We start from the raw sequence: 14,860 nt of genomic DNA, 5'->3' as shown, positions 1-14,860 counted from the left end.
GCTGCCGGAATTCCTCCCTACCCACTGTATGAGAGCTGAGACCTGGGATCTGGCACAACCTCTCCACCCGCAGCCAGCCTGTTTCTGCAGCTCTTGGCATGTGCAGTGCCAGTCCATGACTATGCACTTGCTTCAGGGCTCAGAGCCAGACCTGTCACTGGCCTGCACTACCAGTGCCCACAGGTAACACCTGAAGCCACCCACACCTGCATGCCTCCAGCCCCAGACCCTGTCACTGGCCTGCATGCTCTGGCCTTTGTAGCCCCACAAGTGTACACCGACAGCCCGGCCCCTGTTGCGTCTGTGGTTGACCTCAGGCCCTGCCGGTGGTCTGCCCTTGCCACTGTGAGTGTGTCTGCTGTCAGCCCTGCCACCGTCCAGGCACCACAGCCACCCCTGCAGCTGAATGCATGCACACCATGGGCTCCAGCCACCCCTGCAGCCTCCCCATTCCCACCACACAGAACCTGGAGGCACCATTTAGGATCCTAGCAGTCCTTGCAGCCATGGAGGAAGCCGTGCAGCTCTTGCTGACAAGAATCAAGCAGTTATTGACGTTGGAGACCCCAGCGACTTGAGCCGACAAGACAGCACAGTCCTCTGCACCCTGTGCCACCACTCACTCATCCACTTCGCACCCTTCACAACCAGACCCAGGGTGACAGCACACTCCAGCATGGCCCCACCGACCAGGGAAGGTTTTTTCTGATCAGAGTCAGCCCATAAAGTCTAAAAGAGGTGAGTGCTTCTTCCATGTGCAAACAACTACACAAGGCCACAAAGAGTCAGGGGAACATGATACCACCAGAGGAAAACGATGCATGTTCAGTAACCGACCACAGAAAATAGATATCCACAGATTTCCCAACAAAGAACAAAATAATTGTCCTAAAGAAGCTCAGAGCTACAAGAGACACAGATAAACAATTTGACAAAATTAGGAACAAAATACAAAAACAAATCAGAAGTTCAATAAAGAGAAAACATAAAAAATCACCAAACGCTTTAGAACTGAAGAATACAATGATTGAGCTAAAAAATGCAAGAGTTTCAATAGGAGACTCCATCAAGTAGAAGACAGAATCAGTGAGCTTGAAAACAGGTAATTTGAGAATACCCAGAGGAGTAAAAGGCAGAAAGAATGAAGGCCCATAGAACGTGTGGGACAAAATCAAGCAAAACAAGGTTCACAATATGGAAGTCCTAGATGGTGCACAGAGAGAAACAGTTTACAAGCTTATTTAAGGAAATAATGGCTGAAAACTTCCCAAATCTGGGAAATGAAATCGATATCCAGGTGTATGATGCTCAAAAGTCTCTAATCAGGTTCAGCCTGAAGACTTCACTGAGGCACTTTATTATAAAACTGCGAAAAATAAAGATGGAATCTTGAAAGCAGAAAGAGAAAAGAAGCTCATCACATACAAGAGAACCCCCCATGAGTGTATCAGCAGGTTTCTCAGCACACACCTTACAGACTGGTGGCAGAATACACTTTCTTCTCAAGTGCACACGAAACATTCTCCAAGGTAAATAATAGGACACAAAACAAGTTAACACATTTAGGAAAATTGATTAAAATCATATTATGTATCTTTTCCCATCACAATAGTTGCTGTTGTTCAGTTACTGTTTCATGCCCAACTCTTTGCAACCCCATGGACTATAGCACACCAGGCTCCTCTGTCCTCTGCTGTCTCCTGGAGTTTGCTCAAATTAATGTCCATTGAATCAGTGATGCTATCTAGCCATCTCATCCTCTGCTGCCCCCTTCTCCTTTTGCCTTCGATCTTTCCCAGCATCTGGGTCTGTTCCAGTGAGTCAGCTCTTCATATCAGGTAGCCAAAGTTTTAAAACTTCAGCTTCAACATTAATCCTTCCAATGAATATTCAGGGTTGATTTCCTTTAGGACTGACTGGTTTGATATCCTTGCAGTCCAAGGGATCACGATGGTCTGAAACTGGAAATCAATAACAGGAGAAAACACGGGAAGTTCACAAATATGTGTAGGTTGAACAACATGCCTCTGAAGAGTGAGTCAAAGATGCTGAAAATGACAAAAAATATCTCTGGACAAAGAACAATGATGACACAACATACCAAAACTTATGAGATGCAACAGATGCAGTTCCAAGAGGAAAGTGTATAGATAAATGCTTATATTGAGAAAAAATAAAATAGATCTCAAAGGTTCTTACCAGACACACACAACACACAAAACATATATGTAAGAGATGATGGATATGTTCGTTTCATTACTCGTTGGGAAGGTAGTGCCGGCGGTGGCTGATCTCCCTGCACAGGCTCCATTATGGTAATCATTTTACAATGTATGCTTCTATGAAAACATCACACTGTATAGCCTAAATATATGAAACTTTTGTTTGTCCAAATATATAAAAATTTTAAAAATGAAAAAGAAGTGAGCTGCTATTTTGCAAGACTCAAGGTTCTGTATACCACATTTTTTAGTTTTCTAAGAGATTCTGATACTTGAATTTTTATATGACATTTTGCAATTGTTAATTCTGTGTCAGTCAGTTCTTCACAGTCCAACTCTCACATCCATACATGACCACAGGAAAAATCATAGCCTTGACTAGATGGACCTTTGTTGGCAAAGTAATGCCTCAGCTTTTCAATATGCTATCTAGGTTGGTCATAACTTTCCTTCTAAGGAGTAAGCGTCTTTTAATTTCATGGCTGCGGTCATCATCTGCAGTGATTTTGGAGCCCCAAAAAATAAAGTCTGACACTGTTTCCACTGTTTCCCCATCTGTTTCCCATGAAGTGATGGGACCAGTTGCCATGATCTTCATTTTCTGAATGTTGAGTTTTAAGCCAACTTTTTCACTCTCCTCTTTCACCTTCAACAAGAGGCTTTTTAGTTCCTCTTCACTTTCTGCCATAAGGGTGGTGTCATCTGCATATCTGAGGTTATTGATATTTCTCCCGGCAATCTTGATTCCAGCTTGTGCTTCTTGCAGCCCAGCGTTTCTCATGATGTACTCTGCATAGAAGTTAAATAAGCAGGGTGACAATATACAGCCTTGACGTACTCCTTTTCCTGTTTGGAACCAGTCAGTTGTTCCATGTCCAGTTCTAACTGTTGCTTCCTGACCTGCATACAGATTTCTCAAGAAGCAGGTCAGGTGGTCTGGTATTCCCATCTCTTTCAGAATTTTCCACGGTTGATTGTGATCCACACAGTCAAAGGCTTTGGCATAGTCAATAAAGCAGAAATAGATGTTTTTCTGGCACTTTCTTGCTTTTTCGATGATCCAGCAGATGTTGGCAATTTGGTCTCTGGTTCCTCTGCCTTTTCTAAAACCAGCTTGAACATCTGGAAGTTCATGGTTCACATATTGCTGAAACCTGGCTTGGAGAATTTTGAGCATTCCTTTACTAGCGTGTGAGATGAGTGCAATTATGTGGTAGTTTGAGCATTCTTTGGCATTGCCTTATAGAGTTTTGCCAAGAAAATGCACTGGTCATAGCAAACACCCTCTTCCAACAACACAAGACAAGACTCTACACATGGACATCACCAGATGGTCAACACCAAAATCAGATTGATTATATTCTTTGCAGCCAAAGATGGAGAAGCTCTATACAGTCAGCAAAAACAAGACCAGGGGCTGACTGTGGCTCAGATCATGAACTCCTTATTGCCAAATTCAGACTGAAATTGAAGAAAGTAGGGAAAACCACTAGGCCATTCAGGTATGACCTAAATCAAATCCCTTATGATTATACAGTGGAAGTGAGAAATAGATTAAAGGGACTAGATCTGATAGATAGAGTGCCTGATGAACTATGGAATGAGGTTTGTGACATTGTACAGAAGACAGGAATCAAGACCATCCCCATGGAAAAGAAATGCAAAAAAGCAAAATGGCTGTCTGCGTAGGACTTACATATAGCTGTGAAAAGAAGAGAAGCAAAAAGCAAAGGAGAAAAGGAAAGATATAAGCATCTGAATGCAGAGTTCCAAAGAATAGCAAGAAGAGATAAGAAAGCCTTCCTCAGCGATGAATGCAAAGAAATAGAGGAAAGCAACAGAATGGGAAAGACTAGAGATCTCTTCAAGAACATTAGAGATACCAAAGGAACATTTCATGCAAAGATGGGCTCGATAAAGGACAGAAATGGTATGGACCTAACAGAAGCAGAAGAGATTAAGAAGTGGTGGCAAGAATACACAGAAGAACTGTACAAAAAAGATCTTCACGACCCAGATAATCATGATGGTGTGATCACTGTCCTAGAGCCAGACATCCTGGAATGTGAAGTGAAGTGGGCCTTAGAAAATATCACACGAACAAAGCTAGTGGAGGTGATGGAATTCCAGTTGAGCTATTTCAAATCCTGAAAGATGATGCGGTAAAAGTGCTGCACTCAATAACTCTGAGTAGGCCTCATAAAATATGTATCTGCCAGGCAAATGCAGCCTGTGGGCAGTGTTTTCTTTAGGGGTTATCCATGTCAACACAGACACTTGGAGTTTATTGCTGAAGACCTCTGGTAAGGACCAAAATAGGAGGAGAGACAGTGGCATTCTGTGCCTACTTGACATTTTCTCCTAGGATTGACTCTGGTTATGAGATAAAAAGAAGGAAGTCTTTGGTTTTATCAGCTAGGTCAGCTTTATCTCAGTGTAGCAGTAGATTTGATACGAAAACCTAATCAATATAGTACTTGCCTTAAGAACTCACTGAGAAATGGAATATAGAAATTTAACAAGAGAAAGGAGTATAATACACTTACAACAAAATTATAGTTTTTTACTCTGAATATCACCTCAGCCTCAAATTATATTGCGAGAAGTTGAAATTAATGGTTTGAGAGACTGCATTTTGTTTTGCCTAGTTTTGTTTTTAGACTATTCTTCTCCTTCAGTGATTATGTAATTGCCCAAACCATTGTGGAAATAGCCACATCTTTAAAAAAAGAAAAAAAAAGAAGAAGCTAAAATCAATCTAAAAAACAAAAACCACACACTGCAAGTACTTTCATGACACCCCTCTTCAAATTGGAGATAAAACCGAAGCTTTAAGAAACTTCATTTCAGCCTCAGAAGCTGACAAATGAAGAATTTAATCATAGAGAAGTTCTGCCTGAGATGTAAAACACAAATCCTGGGAGTTTGTTATGGAGATTGTTTCAGAGAAATGGTTTTAATTTCTTAAGAGGCTTTATAATGACAGCTTGTGTCTCCACATCAACTGGTAAAAGGACAACAAAAACTCAAAAGGGATTCTAGTAAAATCCACACTAAAAACACTAATGAGACAGTTAAATTACCTATTGAAGGAGCTGAAAAGCAAAATTGACAGGTTTTTAGTCAAAGGAATGTTCATGTCTCCCAAGTAAACAAAGACTAGGGAGTGAATGAAAGGAAGAAAAAGAACACCCGGTTCCTCGGGGAGCTATTCTGTGAGGAATTCTTAGCAGCTACAGAAATTCGTAGGTCAAAGAAATCTACGTGCACTGGGCCTTGAGGCCAGAGGGAACCCTAGGAAAAAGCCAGCCCTCCCTGTTCCGGGCAGGCAGAGGGAAGCCTGGAGGGAGAGAGAGAGAGACAAAGAGAGAACAGTGATTGAGTTTCCTTTCCAAAGTCTTAAGTGAAGTCCCTCAACCGTGTCCGACTCTTTGCGACCCCATGGATTGTAGCCTACCAGGCTCCTCGGTCCATGGGATTTTCCAGGCAAGAATACTGGAGTGGGTTGCCATTTCCTTCTCCAGGGGATAAAACCAAATACTTTCTAGAACTCTACTCAGAACGCTGGGGGTATAAGACAGGTAATAAGGAGACCTATCATTAACTGTTGCCAGGTTTTTAGTGTCAATTTACTAGACAATGGACTTAAATTTTTTTTCATTTTTAGAAAAAATAATAAATTTAGAGATTAAAAAAATATAATGTAAATAATAAAATATAGAAAAGCATAAAGAGGAAAATTAAAGAAGAAAACTTGACACTGAACTATTTAGTGTCAAATTATTAGATAATGAACTTTAAATTTTTTCATTTTTAGAAAAAATAATTATGTATTTAGAGATTATAAAATAAAATGTAAATAATCAGAAAATATAGAAAAGCATAAAGAAGAAAATTAAACCCATTACTACTACTACCTAGATACAATAACTTAATATTTTATATACATTGTCCAGTCTTCATATAACTATATTGTATAGATATATAAGAATGATTAAAGAAATATGGAAATTAATATTTGTTAAGATCAGACTATACAATCTATTTGGTAATTTGTTTTGTCAGAAAATATAAAGCATATAAAATATATTTTAAACATTTTGTTAAGTCATTTAGTATTTTTATTCAATAGGATTTTAATATATAGTTCAGTTTAGTCACTCAGTTGTGTCCAATTCTTTGTGACCCCATGGACTGCAGCATGCCAGGCTTCCCTGTCCATCACCAACTCCCAGAGCTTGCTCAAACTCACGTCCATCAAGTTGGTGATGCCATCCAACCATCTCATCCTCTGTCATCCCCTTCTTCTCCTGCCTTCAATCTTTCCCAGTATCAGTGTCTTTTCCAGGAGTCAGTTCTTCACATGAAGTGGCCAAAGTATTTGGAGCTTCAGCATCAGTCCTTCCAATGAATAGTCAGGACTGATTTCCTTTAGGATGGACTGGTTAGATATCCTTGTAGTCCAGGGGACTCTCAAGAGTCTTCTCCAACACCACAATTCAAAAGCATCAATTCTTCAGCACTCAGCTTTCTTTACCGTCCAACTCTCACACCCATACATGACTTTCTATTGTTTCCCCATCTTTTTGTCATGAAGTGATGGGACTGGATGCCATGATCTTAGTTTCTTGAATGTTGAGCTTTAGGCAAGCTTTTTCACTCTCCAGTTTCACTTTCATCATGAGACTCTTTAGCTCCTCTTCACTTTCTGCCATAAGGGTGGTGTCATCTGCCATATCTGAGGTGATTGATATTTCTCCCTGCAATCTTTATTCCAGTTTGTGTTTCGTCCAGCCCAGCATTTCACATGATGTACTGTGCATATAAGTTAAATAGGCAGGGTGACAATATACAACCTTGACATATTCCTTTCCCAGTTTGGAACCAGTCAGTTGTTCCATGTCCAGTTCTAACTTGCTTCTTGACCTGCATACAGATTTCTCAGGAGATAGGGAAGGTGGTCTGGCATTCCCATCTCTTTAAGAATTTTCAACAGTTTGTTGTGATCGAGACAGTCAGAGGCTTTGGCTTAGTCAATAAAGCAAAAGTAAATGTTTTTCTGGAACTCTCTTGCTTTTTCAATGATCCAGAGGATGTTGACAATTTGATCTCTGGTTCCTCTGCCTTTTCTAAATCCAGCTTAAACATCTGAAGTTCTCGGTTCACGTACTGTTGAAGCCTAACTTAAAGAATTTTGAGCATTACTTTGCTAGCGTGTGAGATGAGTGCAATTGTGTGGTAGTTTGAACATTCTTTGGCATTGCCATTCTTTGAGATTGGAATGAAAACTGACCTTTTCCAGTCCTGTGACCCTGCTGAGTTTTCCAAATTTGCTGGTATATTGAGTGTAGCACTTTCACAGCATCATCTTTTAGAATTTGAAATAGCTCAGCTGGAATTCCATCACTTCCATTAGCTTTGTTCATAGTAATGCTTTCTAAGGTATCTGGGAAAAAAAATAATAAAAATACTACACGTCAGACTTCATGTGATTGGATAAAGCAGCACTCAGAAGAAAATACAAGGACTTCAGTAGTTATTAATAAAAGTAGAATAAAAACAAATCCACTAAATATCCAACAGAAGAGTTTAAAAAAGGAGCAACAAGATAAATCAAAGGAAAGCAGAACAGAACAATAAAGGTAAACATAGAAAGTAGTAAGTTAAACAAACAATAATACAAATACAAAATCCAGTTTTGGGAGCTATAAAGTAGGTATGCTCATAACAAATGTAATCAAAAGTAGGAGGAAGTACAAATACAGACAGTATGGAATAAGTGGGAAGGAGTTATATTTACAGAAATAATTACAGGCATCATAAAACAGTATTAATTATAGTCAACTAAATTAAAAAATCCAAATAAAGCAAATACTCTGCTAAGTAAATGTAAGTTTTATATCAAAACAAATTCAAGTACAGATAAACTATATAAACATATCAATTAAATAGAAGAAATAGAAAAAATTTTCAAAGAGCCATCCCTATCTTACTCCCCAAAAGACCAAAATCAAATGATTTTGTGATAGATTTCTAATAAATTTTGACAAAACAATTCTATAGTAAAGGAAAAGAAAAACTTTAGTGGTTTCTTTTATGATGCAGGAATTAATACCAATATTTAACAAAAATTTCCAAAGATAAAATTTCTATAGGGCAATGTCTCCTATGATTATCAATGCAAAATACTTTCAAATAAAATAATAGCAGACCTAATCACCATATTATAAGAAAATGACACACTAACCAACTAAGATTTTTCCAGTAATGTAGGAATTTTCAATATTAGGAAAGCTATTTAAGTAATTGGCTATAGTAATAGATCCACGTGTGTGCATGCTAAGTCACTTCAGTTGTGTCCAGCTCTTTGCAACTCTGTGGACTGTAGCCCACCAGGCTCCTCTGTCCATGGGATTCTCCAGGCAAGAATACTGGAATGGGTTGCCAGGGGATCTTCCTGGCCCAGGGATGGAACTGGTATCTCTTATGTCTCTTGCATTGGAAGGTGGGTTCTTTACCACTAGTGCTACTGGGAAGCCCCATAGTAATAGATCTAAGAGTGGCTAAATCATATAAACACCTCTAGCCTTTCTGGAAATGCATTTTTTAAGTTTCAAAGTCCATTTGCGATGCTGAAGAATCTTAATCAACTAGAAATAGATGGCTGTTTCCTTCACTAGTTAAAATATGTCTATCATTAGGCCATCAGAAATGCTAAAATCATCCCCATTAAATTTAGAGATAAAACAAATATTTTCATTATCATCACTATAATTTAAAATTTTTTGCATATATTAAAAAATTAGAGATGAAAAATAAACCATATATATATATATATATATATATATAAACTAGGCAGTAAGGGATAAAACTAAATATACATGGTATAATTTATACCTGACATATATAAGAGAATAAACTTAAAATTGCCTACAAACAATGAGGATTTCAATAAGATTTCTGACCATAAAATTAATATACAGAAGTTAACAGTCTTCAGAATATAAACAAGAACTAGGTAGAAAATATAATGGAAGTAAAGATCCCATTTTATAATTTAAACTGAAAATTGAACATTAAAATTAAACACAAAAATGATAGGTGTAAAGTTAATAATTAGAAGGGACATTCAGTTCAGTTTAGTTCAGTCACTCAGTCATGTCTGACTCTTTGCCACCCCATGAATTGCAGCACACCAGGCCTCCCTGTCCATCACCAACTCCCGGAGTTCATTCAAACTCACATCCATCGAGTCGGTGATGCCATCCAGCCATCTCATCCTCTGTCGTCCCCTCTTCCTCTTGCCCCCAATCCCTCCCAGCATCAGAGTCTTTTCCAATGAGTCAACTCTTCGCATGAGGTGGCCAAAGTACTGGAGTTTCAGCTTTAGCATCATTCCTTCCAAAGAACACCCAGGACTGATCTCCTTCGAATGGACTGGTTGGATCTCCCTGCAGTCCAAGGGACTCTCAGGAGTCTTCTCCATCACCACAGTTCAAAAGCATTAATTCTTCGGCACTCAGCTTTCTTCACAGTCCAACTCTTGCATCCATATATGACCACTGGAAAAACCATAGCCTTGACTAGACGGACCTTTGTTGGCAAAGTAATGTCTCTGCTTTTGAATATGCTATCTAGGTTGGTCATAACTTTCCTTCTAAGGAGTAAGCGTCTTTTAATTTCATGCTGCAATTAACAATATATAAAATCTTTATAAGTAAAACTTTAAAATCCTTTAAGAGGAGCAAGTAAAATTTTTTTAACTACTAGGAAAATATAACTTGTTTTGGGATAGAACATTCAACATCAAAAATAAAGGTATCAATTTTCCATAAGTTAACTAATAACTTAATAATGATTTTTTAAATTGTAGCATAGTTAATTTACAACGCTATGTTAGTTTCAGGTGTACAGGAAAGTGATTTGGTTATACATATTTATGTATATATCTATTTTCTTCATTTTAAAATTCTATTTCATTTATAGTTTATTACAGAATATTTGTACATAATTCTCTACAATGAATTTTTGTTGTTTATTTTGTATATTGTAGTGAGCATCTGTTAATTCTCCACTCTTTTTTTTTTTCTTTTTTTTTTCCCCCAAATCTTCCCACTCTCTCCCTCTCCCACAGAGTCCATAAGACTGTTCTATACATCAGTGTCTCTTTTGCTGTCTCGTATACAGGGTTATCATTACCATCTTTCTAAATTCCATATATATGCGTTAGTATACTGTATTGGTGTTTTCCTTTCTGGCTTACTTCACTCTGTATAATAGGCTCCAGTTTCATCCACCTCATTAGAACTGATTCAAATGTATTCTTTTTAATGGCTGAGTAATACTCCATTGTGTATATGTACCACAGCTTTCTTATCCATTCATCTGCTGATGGACATCTAGGTTGCTTCCATGTCCTGGCTATTATAAACAGTGCTGCGATGAACATTGGGGTACACGTGTCTCTTTCCCTTCTGGTTTCCTCAGTGTGTATGCCCAGCAGTGGGATTGCTGGATCATAAGGCAGTTCTATTTCCAGTTTTTTAAGGAATCTCCACACTGTTCTCCATAGTGGCTGTACTAGTTTGCATTCCCACCAACAGTGTAAGAGGGTTCCCTTTTCTCCACACCCTCTCCAGCATTTATTATTTGTAGACTTTTGGATCGCAGCCATTCTGACTGGTGTGAAATGGTACCTCATAGTGGTTTTGATTTGCATTTCTCTGATAATGAGTGATGTTGAGCATCTTTTCATGTGTTTGTTAGCCATCTGTATGTCTTCTTTGGAGAAATGTCTATTTAGATCTTTGGCCCATTTTTTGATTGGGTCATTTATTTTTCTGGAGTTGAGCTGTAGGTGTTGCTTGTATATTTTTGAGATTAGTTGTTTGTCGGTTGCTTCATTTGCTATTATTTTCTCCCATTCTGAAGGCTGTCTTTTCACCTTGCTAATAGTTTCCTTTGATGTGCAGAAGCTTTTAAGTTTAATTAGGTCCCATTTGTTTATTTTTGCTTTTATTTCCAATATTCTGGGAGGTGGGTCATAGAGGATCTTGCTGTGATGTATGTCAGAGAGTGTTTTGCCTATGTTCTCCTCTAGGAGTTTTATAGTTTCTGGTCTTAGGTTGAGATCTTTAATCCATTTTGAGTTTATTTTTGTATATGGTGTTAGAAAGTGTTCTAGTTTCATTCTTTTACAAGTGGTTGACCAGATTTCCCAGCACCACTTGTTAAAGAGATTGTCTTTAATAATTCTCCACTCTTAATTTATCCTTCTGTTGCATTCCTAGCTATTAATTTGTGTACTGTGCCTGTGATCCTGTTTCTCTCTTGTAAATAAGTTCCTTTGTACTATTTTTTTAGATTCCATGTATAAGTGAAACCATATAGTATTTGTCTTTGTGTCCTTCACTTAGTATGATAATCTCTAGTTCCATCCATGCTGCTACAAATGGCATTATTTCATTCTTTTTTTTGGCTGAGTAGAATTCTGTTATATATATGTACCACATTTTCTTTATCCATTCCTCTGCTGATAGATACGTAGGTTACTTTCATGTCTTGGCTATTATAAATAACACCTTCATGAACACTGGGGGTGCTTCTATCTTTTCAAACTAGATCTTTTGTCTTTTCTGGATATATGCCCAGAAGTCAGATTGTTGGGTCATATAGTAATTCCATTTTTAGTTTTTTAAGGAACTTCCATACTGTTTTCCAAAGTGTTTGCACCAAAGCAATTGCACCAAGTTACATTTCCACCAACAATGTAGGAGAGCTCACTTTTCCTTTTCTCCACACCCTCTCCAACATTTATTATTTATGGACATTTTGAGATGACCGTTCTGACAGATGTGAGTTGGTATATGATTGTAGCACTGATTTGCATTTCTTTAGTAATTACTGTGTTGAGCATCTCTTTATGTGCCTATTGGCCATCTATATGTCTTCCTTGGAGAAATGTCTGTTTAGGTCTTCTGCCCATTTTTTGATTGGGTTGTTTATTTTTTGTTATTTAGTTGTATGAGCTGTTTGTATATTTTGGAAATTAATCCTGCGTTGGTCACATCATTTGCACATATTTTCTACAAATCCATTGGTGGTCCTTTCGTTTTGTTTATGGTTTCCTTTGCTGTGCAAACGTTTTGTAAGTTTTAATTCCCATTTGTTTATTTTTTCTTTTATTTCTATTGCCTTGGGAGACTGATATAAGAAAACGTTGCTACAATTTATATCAGAGAATATTTTGCCTATGTTCTCTTCTAGAAGTTTTATGGTGTTGTGTCTTATAGTTAAGTCTTTAAGCCATTTTGAGTTTATTTTTATGTATGATGTGAGGGTGTGTTCTAACACATTTGGCTGTCCAGCTTTTCCAACACCACTTGCTCAAGAGATTGCCATTTCCCCATTATATATTCTTGCCTCCTTTAACTGAAGATGTGTGGGTTTATTTCTGAGCTCTCTATTCTGTTCCATTGATCTGCACGTCTGTTTTTGTGCCAATACCATGCTGTTTTGATTACTGTAGCTTTATAGTATTGTTTGAAGTCTGGAAGGGTGATACCTCTAGCTTTGTTCTTTTTCCTCAGGATTGCTTTGACAGTTCTGGGTCTTTTGCGGTTCTGTATAAACTTTAGGATTATATATTCTAGTTATGTGGAAAATGTCATGGTAATTTGATAGAAACCACATTAAATCTATAGATTGCCTTGGGTAGTATGTCAATTTTAACTATATTAAGTCTTCTAAACCAAGAGCATGGGATATATTTCCATTTCCTTAAATAACCTTCCGTTTCCTTTATCAGTGTTTTATAGTTCTCAGCATGTAAGTCTTTCACCTCATTGGTTAGGTTTATTCCTAGTATTTTTTTTTGATGTGATTTTAAAAGGGTTTTTTTTAATGTTCTCTTTCTGTATCTCATTGTTAGTATAGAGAAATTCTACAAATTTCTGTATATTAACCTTGTATCTTGCTACCATGCTGAATTTACTTATCAGTTCTAATAATTTTCTGTGTGTGGAGTCTTTAGGGTTTTCTACATAGAGTACTGGTCATCTCATATAATGAAAATTTTACCTCTTCCCTCCCAGTTTGGATACTTTTTTTTTCTTGTCTGATTACTGTGGCTTGGATTTCTCATACTTTGTTAAATAGAGGTGGTAAAATGCCATCTTTGTCTTGTTCTAGATTTTTAGTGAAAAGGCTCTCAGCTTTTCACCATTGAGTATTATGTTGGCTGCGGTTTGTCCTAAGTGACTTGTATTATGTTGAGATATGTTTCCTCTACTCTCACTTTGGTAAGAGTTTTTATCATGAATGGATGTTGAATTTTATCAAATGCTTTTTCTGCTTCTGTTGAAATGATCACATGGCTTTTGTCTTTTGCTGATCTGTCTTTTGCTGATCTATATCACATAGATTTGCATATGTTGAACCATCCTGTGACCCTGGAGTAAATCTAATTTCATCATGGCATATGATCCTTTTTATGTGTTGTTAAATTCAGTTTACTAATATTTTGTTGAGAATTTTTGCATCTATATTCATCAGTGATGTTGTTGTTCAGTTGCCCAGTCACGTCTGACTCTTTGAGACCCCATGGACTGCAGCATCCTAAGCCTCCCTGTCCCTCAGCATCTCCCAGAGTTTGCCCAAGTTCATGTCCATTGCATCAGTGGTGCGACCCAGCTATCTCATCCCCTGATATCCTCTTCTCCTTCTGCCCTCCGTTTTTCCCAGCATCAGGGACTTTTCCAATGAGTTGGCTATTTGCATCAGATAACCACAATACTGGAGCTTCAGCATCAGTTCTTCCAATGAGTATTCAGGGTTGATTTCCCTTAAGATTGACTGGTTTAATCTTCTTGCTGTCCAAGGGACTTTCAGGAGTCTTCTCCAGCACCGCAGTACAAAGGCATCAATTCTTTGACATTCTGCCTTCTTTATGTTCCAGCTCTCACAGTCATATGTGACCACTGGGAAGACCATAGCCTTGACTATATGACCTTTGTTGGCAGAGTAATGTTTCTGCTTTTCAACACAGTGTCTAGGTTTGTCATAGCTTTCCTGCCAAGAAGTAATTGTCTTCTGATTTCATGACTCTAGTCACCATCTGTGGTGATTTTAGAGCCCAAAAAGAGGAAATCTGTCACTAGTTACACATTTTCCTCTTCTATTTGCCATGAAATAATAGGGCTGGATGCTATAATCTTACTTTTTAAAAAAATACTTAGTGATATGGACCTGTAATTTTCTTTTTTGGTAGTATCTTTGTCTGGTTTTGTTATCAGGGTTTTGGTAGCTTCATACAATGACTTTGAGAGTGTTCCTTCCTCTTTAACCTTTTTCGAGAGTTTGAGAGTATGTTTGTTTGTTTGTTTTGTATGTTTGGTAGAATTCCCCAGTCCTGGATTTTTGTTTGCAAGGAGGTTCCCCCCCCACCCCACCCAGCTTGAAACAGCAAATATTAATTATTTCATTATTTCTGTGGGTCATGAATTCAGTAGCAGCTTAGCTGACTTGGTGTGATTCAAATTTTTTCATGAAGTTACTGGATGCGTGCATGCTCATAAAGCCACCAGCACATAAATCCACGGGAGCTGCGTCTCCTGAACCCACAGACTCAGGACCATGTA

This window comes from Bos indicus x Bos taurus, chromosome 2 (genome assembly GCF_003369695.1).
Source record: "Bos indicus x Bos taurus breed Angus x Brahman F1 hybrid chromosome 2, Bos_hybrid_MaternalHap_v2.0, whole genome shotgun sequence".
Classification (NCBI taxonomy): domain Eukaryota; kingdom Metazoa; phylum Chordata; class Mammalia; order Artiodactyla; family Bovidae; genus Bos; species Bos indicus x Bos taurus.
This window is presented reverse-complemented; position numbering follows the sequence as displayed.